Source organism: Bidens hawaiensis, unplaced genomic scaffold, assembly GCF_021521415.1.
Source record: "Bidens hawaiensis isolate Kalapana, Puna unplaced genomic scaffold, B.hawaiensis_p1.1 tig00005306_1, whole genome shotgun sequence".
Lineage (NCBI taxonomy): Eukaryota > Viridiplantae > Streptophyta > Magnoliopsida > Asterales > Asteraceae > Bidens > Bidens hawaiensis.
Window position 1 is genome coordinate 1418446 of NW_027491337.1, and position 11565 is coordinate 1430010.

An 11565-nucleotide genomic window follows, 5' to 3' on the forward strand; every position below is an offset into this window, starting at 1 on the left:
CGGCAGCAGTATGTTAGCCGTGAACTCCCAACCCACCGCCTCATATCTGTAACAAACAAAAACTGCATTTACCACCATGAACTACTGCTAGAAATGGCGTCGACGCAGATGCAAAACGCCACCACGTCCACCCCTTTCCGACTGTCTCCAAACTAAAAGGCCATTGGACCACTACATCGCCGCTACCTAGGTTTCCAAATGGAACCCGGCAACGGTAGATGGGATCTTGAAGACGATGGTTGTGATGACCTTGGTGGTTGAGGACAGAGGTTGAAGATGACGGTGGTCGGGAAACTGTAGTATATGAAACAGTAGTATGCAAGTGAGAGAGAGAGAGAGAGAAAATAACAATATTATTATTAGCGATGTTCAAATCTTTTAAAGAAGATGTTCAAAAGTTAATAATAACAAATTATTATTAAACGTAGTATATGAAACGGTAGTATGCAAGTGTGTCCTCATGACTCAGCTGATGAGAATAATAGTCAGCTTCTGATCCCCGTTGTCATCACACAAAGAAGACAGGTGTGTTGCACCAAGATATGTACATGATCACTATAACTTGTACAACCAAATGAACTGACCGTACAGCTTCCAAAGGCAAATTCACAATCAGTGAAGCATATTGTACTAACTTTCTTTGTTAAAAAAGTTGTCATTTAATATATATATATATATATATAATATATAATTATTTAATCGTTTTTCACGCCTAACATATGAATTTAGTTTTTCATGTCTACATATTAATCCAGTCCCACACAAGAAATGATTGCGTGTAAGCATGTCTTGTCTTTAAAACACATAACTAAACATGTTCTAAAATACACACATCAGCTTATCCTCTTGCGTTACTTATTTTAGTGCCCATATATCGTCCTAGCATCATGACGGTTGCCTGAGGGTTGGTTCCGGGTGAATCTCATAATACTGAACTATCAACGATCCGCAAGCTATTAATTCCAACGACTTTCAAATCACTATCAACAAGTCAACAACCTTGTTCACCAAGCATCCACCTTTGAAATGCCAAAGCGTTCTCAACGTTTCACGGCAAAATGTATTCACCATATCTTCATTTGATACATTTCTAGGTAACGGGACACCAATGAACTTAAAATACTTTGAACCATCACGGTTCGTAAACTTGTACATATCCATTGCTTGTGTTCTCAACATTTTGTCAATAGCATGCACAGCATCAGCACACTGAAGGAAGTCTTCTGGCTTAGAATATTAATTAAACTGGACTTTCGGGCTAACTGTAACATCATCCGTAGATTTCAAACTGAGCGCACCAGCTGAGAGGGGTCTACTGACCTCGGCACAAATTGATAAAACACTTAAGTTTAATGGAGGGTATGGATCAGGAAAGATTATAGGATTTGCTGGAGAATTAAATGGAGTCACACCGGAAATGGTCTCTATGTACGGACCATTATTTGTGATGCCAACCACTCGACCTCCTACATCCGCCAAAGGGAAAGGGACTAGAAGACTAATCCCTAGACGTTGTTTATCAGCCATAAACTGTCCTACATAAGGTTGATCATGAACAACAGTTATATTTTGTGACAATAAATATGACCTTGGTCCTACTCCGCTTAATAACAATAGTTGTGGGGTTTCGATTGCACCAGCACTCAATATCACTTCACCATTTTTTCTTATACGGACTTCATGACGCCTTCCATTAGAATCATGGTATACAACGCCAATCGCAGCTACACCTGAAACATTAGTAAAATCCTTGCTAAAGATTTGATTAATGAACAGACAACCTTTTGTTTGGACCAGCTAGACTGATAGGGAAACTTGTAGAAAAGGTTACGAGGGGAATTACGATCTAATACGAAGTAAACCATCATAGAGTCTTCGGGCCAGAATTCCGTCATTTAGGCCTCTGATTTCATTACCAAAGAGTTTCCATATATTTTGCATTTTGAATCATTGATAGCCTTGATTTGCGCGTCTATTTAAGTCAATAACTACGTTAAGTAATTGACAATTTATAATTATGAGAATTTTGCAATAGAAACCTTACAATTTATAGACAGAATTACAGAAATTGTTTTTTATGTTTGTACCAAATATCAGTAGTTGTCATTTATCTTTAAAAGTAACACAATTTGTATTTTACGTTTCAAAATGTCACACCGTTTGTCTTTTTGACTTAACCCAGTTAGTTTTTCCCGTTAAGTTAGGTCATGTGCGTTGAACATGAGGGAAAATTCGTCAATTTACCTACTTAATTATAAACATTCTAATAAAAAAAACAAATTAATAACTTAACCCAACCCAACCCACCCCGTCTTCCCCTTCTTCCTCCCTGCATGCGCCTTCTCCGGCGAGCCACCGTCGCCACCGTCTTTTCCGACGACGAACACATCTCCACTCCCACAAAAAACCTCAACCAACTCCATTTGTTTCAATCCTTTGCTACTGTTCTCCGCCCGGAAGCTTACGTCGCCCTGCCGGAAGGTATTAGTGGCCAGGAACTCGTCTACGGTTGTTAACGGAGATGTCGTGGCCGGACTCGAACGCTGTTTCTGGATGGAGTGTTCGGCGGCGGTGGCTCATGGACCGGTGATGAAAGGATAGTACGGCGCCTTTGGTGCGGTGACTTTGGAGAAATAGATACTGGATATGATGCAGAAGCAAACCAAATCCAGTCCTGAGGTTTCTATTATTATTATTATTATTATTAATTAAGATTTTTTTGTTATTTGAGCCCTAATTATCAATATACAGGATTAGGTTATTGAGGTAATTTGCATAGTTTTCATTATTTTAATTGTTCCAGTGGATATTAATATTGTTTCTACTAGTGAATTTCTTACAAATGAATATGAAATTCAGTAAGAAACCAACATACGAACAAAATCTCCATGGTTGTGGTTTCTTGTGGGTGTGTAGATGGTATTCGTCGCCGGATAAGACGGTGGCGGCGGCCCGCCGGAGAAGACGCATGCAGGGAGGAAGAAGGGGGAGACGGGGGTGGGTTGGGTTAAGTTAAGTTATTAATTTGTTTTTTTTTGTTAGAATGTTTATAATTATGTAGGTAAATTGACGAATTTGCCCTTATGTGCAACGCACATGACCTAACTTAACGAGAAAACTAACTGGGTTAGGCCAAAAGAACAAACGGTGTGACATTTCGAAACGTAAAGTACAAATTATGTTACTTTTAAAGATAAAGGACAACTACTGAAATTTGGTACAAACATAAAGAACAATTTCTGTAATTCCGTCTGATTTATAATGTATTAGTCATCAAGTTTTGTAACAATTTCTTTTGAGAATTTCTATCTGTTTATATTCGGGTTTCCGCTCGGCATCAATAGTGGTACTAAAACAAAATTATATGAAATGTGCTTTTCAAAGTAACAACACGATCAATAGTTTCGATAAACATAACGCAGCACTAATAATGGTATAAAGAACCTGTCAAATTAGACAGGGAGAAGATGACTCGATCAACAGTGGCCTTCACGACCACCATTAAATTTTGAGGGTGAGGCTTGTTGAGGAGCTCTACTGCACCATGTCGTATCCCAGACCCATCAAATGTAGAACCAATAACTTTGGTGCCTATAAGGAGATCAACGGTATAACCATTTACTAGACCAATTCTTGATTCCAATAACGCATTTAAGGTAGAATTTTGCCATGTATTTAAACGTTCTGGAACTGAGACAACATTATCTTCTACCCATTCGTAGGCTGCGATAACCTTTTCGATTTCCCATTGAATACCTGATATGTTATAGAAGTAACTATATGTTAGGTCACTGTTGACTGGGCAGTTATAGTTGACCGAATTTTATGGAGTTTCACATGGCATTATCTCAATTAACTCACAACATGGAGAACATGGGCTTCATTGAGCGTGGAAGCTACGTTTATTTTTCTTTATAAGCAGTTTAACTTGTTTTGTTTTTATCTCAACAATTTTAATTCAGTACTTTGATTTCCCTGTAATCACTCATTTCAGTTTGATAATAAACCAGAAAATTGTCCCAAACCTTTGTTGTTTTCTATCACCATCTCTGATTTTACCAACACTTGGTATTAGAGCCCGAATTCAAATCCAATACCTAATCTTACATGCCAAAATACCCTAAGTTCAATACCATGTCAATTGTCAGAAACACTTCAGCCCCAAAAGAAACCGGTACCGTCTCCCTCCAAATCCCGACCTTAACCCCAACGAACTACACAACATGGGTGATCAAATTGGAAGCAGTGATGGACGATCAAGGGTTGTGGGATTCGATTGAACCAACAACAGGAGCGGTGCAAGATGAGAAGATGAACAAGACGGCCCGTGCATTCATCTTTCAAGCGATCCCGGAAGACGTTTTACTGCAAGTGGCAAAGATGAAAACAGCGAAGGAGATTTGGGAATCGTTGAAAATACGGTACGTTGGTTCCGACCGTGTGCAGAAGGCAAGCTTAAACAACCTCAAAAGTGAGTTTGAGGCACTTAGAATGAAAGATGGAGAGTCGGTTGATGAGTTCTCTGGAAAATTAAGCGGGATGATGTCGAAGTAAAGCAATCTTGGGGCCACTCTTGAAGACGGGATCTTGGTGAGAAAGTTACTAGACTAAGTCCCTGAGAAGTTTATTCAACCGGTGGTTTCGATTGAGCAGACAACGGATATAGATGACATGCCGTTGTAGGAGGCTGTTGCTCGGTTAAAGGCCTACGAAGATCGGTTAAGGCTCAAACAAGGAAATACAACCGGGGAGAATACTTTAATATTCTCAAAAACTGATAGCCAAGGAAGCCAAAGAAGTACAAGTTGGGGTAATTCACATGGTGGTCGTGGTCGAGGTTCGTTCGGTGAAAGAGGGGGGACGATGTGGTTCACGAGGTCGTGGGTTCTATCGTGGCAGAGGTGGTTCGTTGGGGTGGCGGTCACAACAGGAGAGGGGAAATTCAAGTCATAAAACCAAAGACAAAAAACATGTAAAATGTTTTAAGTGTGAGCATCTAGGTCATTACTCCTCAGAGTGTGAAGCAGGAAAGAAACCCGACGAGCCAGCCAATTTGACACAAGCCCAAGAAGAAGAACCTGCTCTTTACTTAACAGTCCTTGGAGAATAAACACTGATGATGGTGATGTTGAATGAGAATCAGGTGATTCTGGGTCAAGACGAGACCGGAATCAGGGAAAGTAGAGATATGTGGTACTTGGACAATGGAGCCATCAATAACATGACTGGCATCAAGGAACCATTTTCTGAATTGGATGAAGGTGTAACAGGTCATGTGCGTTTCGGTGACGGGTCAAAGGTGCAGATTAAAGGAAAAGGCGTAATTGTCGTTGAAGGCAAGAATGGTGATCCGTCGGTGATACCAAAGGTGTACTTTGTACCAGCCTTGAACAATAACATACTGAGTTTGGGTCAAATGACGGAAGACGGGTATGATGTAAGGCTACACCGAGACTATTTAAGGATGTATGATGAGCAAGGAAGACTCGTCATGAAGGTGCAACGATCAGCAAACATGTTGTATAAAATAGCTCTCACTATTTCCAAACCTGTTTGTTTGGCATCTGTGTTTAATGAAGAAGCTTGGGTGTGGCATGCACGTATGGGGCATGCAAACTTTACAGTCCTAGAGTGGATGGCGAAGAAGGGTTTGGTGAATGGTATGCCTTGTATATCACACCCAACACAAGTATGTGAAGGTTGTTTGGAGGGGAAACAAGCGAGGCAATCATTTCCTATTGAATCAAAATGGAGAGCAAGTAGACCACTGGAACTCGTTCATGCGGACCTTTGTGGTCCGATTTCACCACAAACCGTGGGAGGCAATTGGTACTTCTTTTTACTCGTTGATGATTACTGTCGGTATATGTGGGTATATATTATTAAGAATAAAGATGATGCCTTTGAGTGGTTCAAAAGGTTCAAAGTACAGGTTGAAAAGGAGAGTCCATATGTCGTGAAGACACTTCGAACGGATCGTGGTGGAGAATTTAATTCTAATCATTTTGACGAGTTCTGTCAACAGGTAGGGATTAAGCGCCAATTAACGGCTCCTTAAACCCCACAACCAAAAGGGGTAGTGGAGCGCCGTAATAGAACAATTCTCGGGATGACGAGATCACTTTTGAAGACGATGAAAGTACCGTATGTGTTTTGGGGTGAAGTTGTTCGACATTCGGTATACTTGCTTAACCGAATTATGACTAAGGCGGTGGCCAATAAAACACCGTATGAAGGCTGCAAAGGGAACAAGCCAACACTTAGTCACTTGAAAGTGTTTGGTTGTGTTGCTAATTTAAAGAAACTATCGAACCAGTTAACAAAGCTAAGTGATAGATGTGTCCCGATGGTGTATTTCGGTATTGAAGATGGTAGCAAGGCGTATAGGTTGTACAACCCTATTCTGAAAAAGGTTGTAGTGGCCCATGAAGTGGTCTTTGATAAAAAAAGATGTTGGGCCTGGGGAGAGATTTAAAATATGGAGTCCAACTCAACACCTGGCTGGACAGAAGTGCAGATCAACGGAGCAGTAGGGTCTGGGTCGAGACAACCAAATCACAATGTTGGGCAGGACAGCACTATGACACCATCTAATAACACTTTTACCTCATTGTTTGACTCTACAGGTTCACAAAGCCAAGAGCGCGGCGTGGAGAACTCGGTTTCTAACCTTACCGGTGGCGGACCAGTGAGTGATTCAACATACGATCACACACCTTCTCAGGGGTTCCGTTCAATTTACGATATTTATGAAGAGACTGTACCAATTGAAGATAAAGCATTATTGTTAATTGATGGGGAACCAACATCTTACAGAGAAGCAAGCCACGATGAAAAATGGAAGAAAGCAATGCAAAGTGAGATTGATTCCATTGAAAGAAACAAGACCTGATCTTTAGTTAAATTGCCATCAAATCATCGAGCAATTGGACTGAAGTGGGTCTACAAGTTGAAACGAGATGCGAATGGAACGGTCACAAAGCACAAAGCCCGTTTGGTAGAAAAGGGTTATGTATAGAAAAGTTTTTGCGCCGGTTGCAAGGTTAGAAACGGTTCGTTTACTATTAGTTATTGCAGCGAAGGAGGATTGGCTTGTGCGTCACCTCGATGTCAAGTCAGCCTTCCTAAACGGAGACCTTAAGGAGGAGGTCTACGTATCGTAGCCAGATGGTTTTGAAGTTAAAGGGAAGGAAGATTTGGTTTATAGGCTTAACAAGGCGCTTTACGGGCTGAGGCAGGCGCTGAGGGCATGGAATGCTCGACTTGACAAAGCACTTAAAGAACTTGAGTTCAGCAAATGCACACATGAACAAGCTGTTTATAAGTTTCAAAAGTCAGGTTCAATTCTAATTATTGGTGTGTACGTTGATGACCTTATCGTGACAGGGTCAAATGAAAGGGAAATTGGTGAGTTCAAACATAAAATGAAGAATGTGTTTGATATGAGTGATTTGGGCTTGTTGTCTTTTTACCTTGGTATTTAGGTGAAACAGAAGAAGGGGCTGATTGCTATGAAACAAGAAGCGTACGCCAAGAAGATACTTAATTCAGTTGGGATTTTGGGCTGCAATCCGTCAAAGTATTCGATGGAACCTAAACTGAACTTGACAAAATATGAAGAAGGTGAACTCGTTGACCCTACCGAGTAAAGGCGACTCATTGGGAGTCTCCGGTATTTGGTTCACACAAGGCCTGATCTCGGGTATTGCGTGGGAGCTGTAATCCGGTACATGGAGAAGCCAAAGATGAGCCATTTCAAAGCTATAAAGCATATTATGATGTACGTTAAAGGAACTATAAGCTATGGGTTGAAGTACACAAAGGGTGGAAATGGCAAATTGATCGGGTATAGTGATAGCAGTCACGGGACTGATTTGGATGACCGAAGGGAAACGACCGGGATGGCGTTCTATTACTCGGGCAGCCTGGTCACTTGGTCTTCCCAAAAGCAGCGCACGGTGGTGCTTTCTTCGTGCGAGGCTGAATTTATGGCAGCAAAATCAGCTGTGTGCCAAGCCTTATGGTTAAGGGGGCTGATTAGTGAGTTAACTGGTTTGGAGGGTCAAAGTGTGAAGTTACTATTGGACAACGAGTCATCCATTTCACTCATGAAAAATCCTTTCTTTCATGGGCGTAGCAAACACATCGGCACCAAGTATCATTTCATACGGGAGTGTGTGGAACGTGAGCAAATTTATGTGGAACATGTTCGTGGTGATTTGAAAAAGGATGATATAATGACCAAACCGTTGGCTCAAATCAAGTTTGCAGAGATGAGGAACCTAATGGGAGTTGAAGATGTTGGAGATGGAAGTCAACAGGAAGGAGGAGAGTGTTAGGTCACTGTTGACTGGGCAGTTATAGTTGACCGAATTTTGTGGAGTTTCACATGGCATTATCTCAATTAACTCACAGCGTGGAGAACATAGGCTTCATGGAGCATGGAGGCTACGTTTATTTTCTTTATAAGTTTAACTTGTTTTGTTTTTATCTCAACAATTTCAATTCAGTACTTTGATTTCCCTATAATCGTTTATTTCAATTTGATAATAAACCAGAAAATTGTCCCAAACCTTTGTTGTTCTCTATCACCATCTCTGATTTTACCAACACTGTCACCTTTAGAATAGAATCCAAAGTTTACCATGCTGCTACCTCCCAGGCAATTTCAGGGGTGTTTGGAATTCCTTATTTTAGCTCCTTATAGCTTATAACTTATGGGTTATAAGTTATAAGGTGTTTGGGAAAGTTAGGTTTTGTGAGTGTATAAGGTATAAGTTACAACTTTGTAACTTATACCTTATGCCTTAAATAAAGCATAAGGAGGTAAAATAAGGAATTACAAAGTTCTTCCTCTATTGTTTGAAATTCCATCTATAGAAGTAAAGATTGAGCTGTTGAGTTTCTATCATTTGCGTTAATGATATTCGTTAGAGAGTTGGTTTCAAATAAAACGTTGTGGTCAGAGTCTGCAACACCACCTCGCTCAAGAAGAAGAACATAATAATTTTGCGATAAGGTTGTGGCTAGGGGACAAACAGCAGTCCCACCTCCAACAATTATATAATCATAATCCTGTGCTGGGGTGAAGTCTGTGGCATCATGCGTAAAAGCGAGGTAACTTGCATCTGCGTCACATAGAAAAAATGGTGATCATTATCATAAATCATTAGTTGATCAAGGATATCATATGAGGAGATGGATTTGCATTTGGTAGCCAAAATAATTTTGCTTCTTTTTCAAAAATTATGCTTATGATTTAGGATATTGTAGGCTGGCATTAGGGTTATGGGATGGAAATAAAAGACACCAATAATTTCGATTATTTATTAGATATTTCATTGTAATTAATTATCCGTGTATCATACGGGTCTCAAGCTAGTGTGTGTGTCTATAAATATATATATATATATATAGGGAGGAGTTATTGTAAAAAGATGAGTGTCTAAAAAGTGTAGGAAGGAACTTGAGTGGTAGGATCTTGGTAATCAATGGCTAAGATTGAATGTGGGAGTAATTAGAGGAGTGTTTTATTTTAAAGGGTAAAAGTGATGTGTTAAAGAGTATTTTTGTCATACGATATATGGTAACATGCAGATTGTCAACATGATAATCTTGGAAGCTCCTATTTTTATACAATTTTCTCTTAAACTTCCAAAATATGCTCAACTACCTAAAATCTTTTAATTATTCAACATAAATCACACGCCAAATAAGTGAGATCAATTATTGGAGACGGTGTGTTATTGTTCAGTTTTACGATTTTCTTAGATTTTCATTTTTCCGACGGTGTGTTATTGTTCTTCCGTCTTTGATGATCTTCGTAACACCTTGTATTGTGATTTTTGTTTAAATCCTAAATATAGGAGAAATTAAAGCAAAATATGACTTGGACAACCAACTAAATAAAAAGGATAAGAAAAAAATATTAATGTAAACGATCATCCGTTTGTAAAAGTAAGTCACAGACTCACGTTAAAACACACTTGATAGGTTGTTAATTTATATTTAGTGTAGACTCACATTAAAACACACTTGATAGGTTGTTAATTTATATTTAATGTTAAACTAAATGTCAATTAATAAGAAACAAATTCCGAATCTTATTTAATTTTTATTATTTATATAATTACATACCATAACAAGAAAATAAACTAAGATTACAATCCTACCCTTGATAGATGATGTTAATCCAATGATGGAAAATTCTTCCTACACTTTTTAGGAAAACATTACTTTTTACTTTAACCTTTCTCTCTCTCTCTCTCTCTCTCTATATATATATATATATATATATATAGGGAGAGGATCATGAGAGAACTCCATTTTATGGAGAGAACTAGAGAACTAATAATGAAGTATTTTTAATTCAATTAAAAAAATATTTTTTAAATTTTTTTTCTTTCATCCTTTTTATATGTTGTTATTATTCACCACAAAAAAAAATAAAAATGAAAAAAAAATAAAAAAAATTAACGAGTAATGCATATATGTGCAATACACCAACTTTTTTATAATGCATATGTGCAATAGGTGATATTTGAAATAGTGTTGAATAACATATATATAGTTGTTTGTATTGTTTTTTGCAATAGTGTTATATTATATACAAAAATTAAAAAAAAATCGATATAGTGCACATGTGCATTAGTGTTGTATTACATATATGCGATAATGTGTTTTGCATACAATTATTAGTGTCGTGTTTTCATATATTCAATAATGTGTATCGGATAATGCAATTGTGTTGTATTATATGCAATAAAACACTATTGTATATATGCAATAGGCATTAGTGCACATATGCACTATGTACTACACCGACAAGTTTTTTTTTTTTTGTTAGTATCAATATGCAATAGGCATTAGTGCAGAATGAGGAAAGAAAAAAAATCACAATATAATTTTTTTTTAAATAGTTAAATATAATTCTTTACTAGTTCTCTAGTTCTCTCTTTAAAAAGAGTTCTCTCTAGATCCCACCCCTACATATATATATATATAGGGGGTGGTTAATGTACACTAATATACTATCATACATTACGTACGAGAGGATCTGGAGCGTAAAATAGAACGCGGTGGCAAAGTTGTAATTAAAAGGAAATTGACAATATATCGGTTATCAAAAGGGAAATTCCGTCCAGGTAATATTTCAGTTTAACCTCCCACTCCGTGAATCAGTTCTCCAGTTTCCCCCAAATTAGTTTTCAAACACCCCCAATTTGTTCGTCAATACGTTTTTGAAGTAAACGGGAGTACCTCGAAACACCATGGAGTTGAATGCGAGCTCGGCCGGAAATTCTCATTCAACGAAGCTTGTTGTTAAGGATAAAGAACGAAGGTCGAAAGCGATCAACGACATACATCAAAACGTACAAAAATCAGGTAATACATTTCTAATTTGTTGCCCTAGAACGTATATTGCATTAGGTGTGAATTTGTTTGTTGTTTTGATTTGTAACAACAAACAAATTAGCATAAGTTATTACTAAAATTTTTTTGATTTTGAAACAGAACATGTTTAATGTTCAATTTTGTTTAGTAAAAAGTGGGTGGGTAAATTTG

The 11565-nt window shown here is 38.2% G+C and overlaps 1 pseudogene; it reads right to left on the reverse strand.

Annotated features, from left to right (window-relative positions):
- Positions 1-838: 838 nt before the first annotated feature.
- On the reverse strand, positions 839-11272 carry LOC143629572 (sinalpyl alcohol oxidase Nec3-like; annotated as a pseudogene).
- Between the last annotated feature and the right edge of the window lie 293 nt (positions 11273-11565).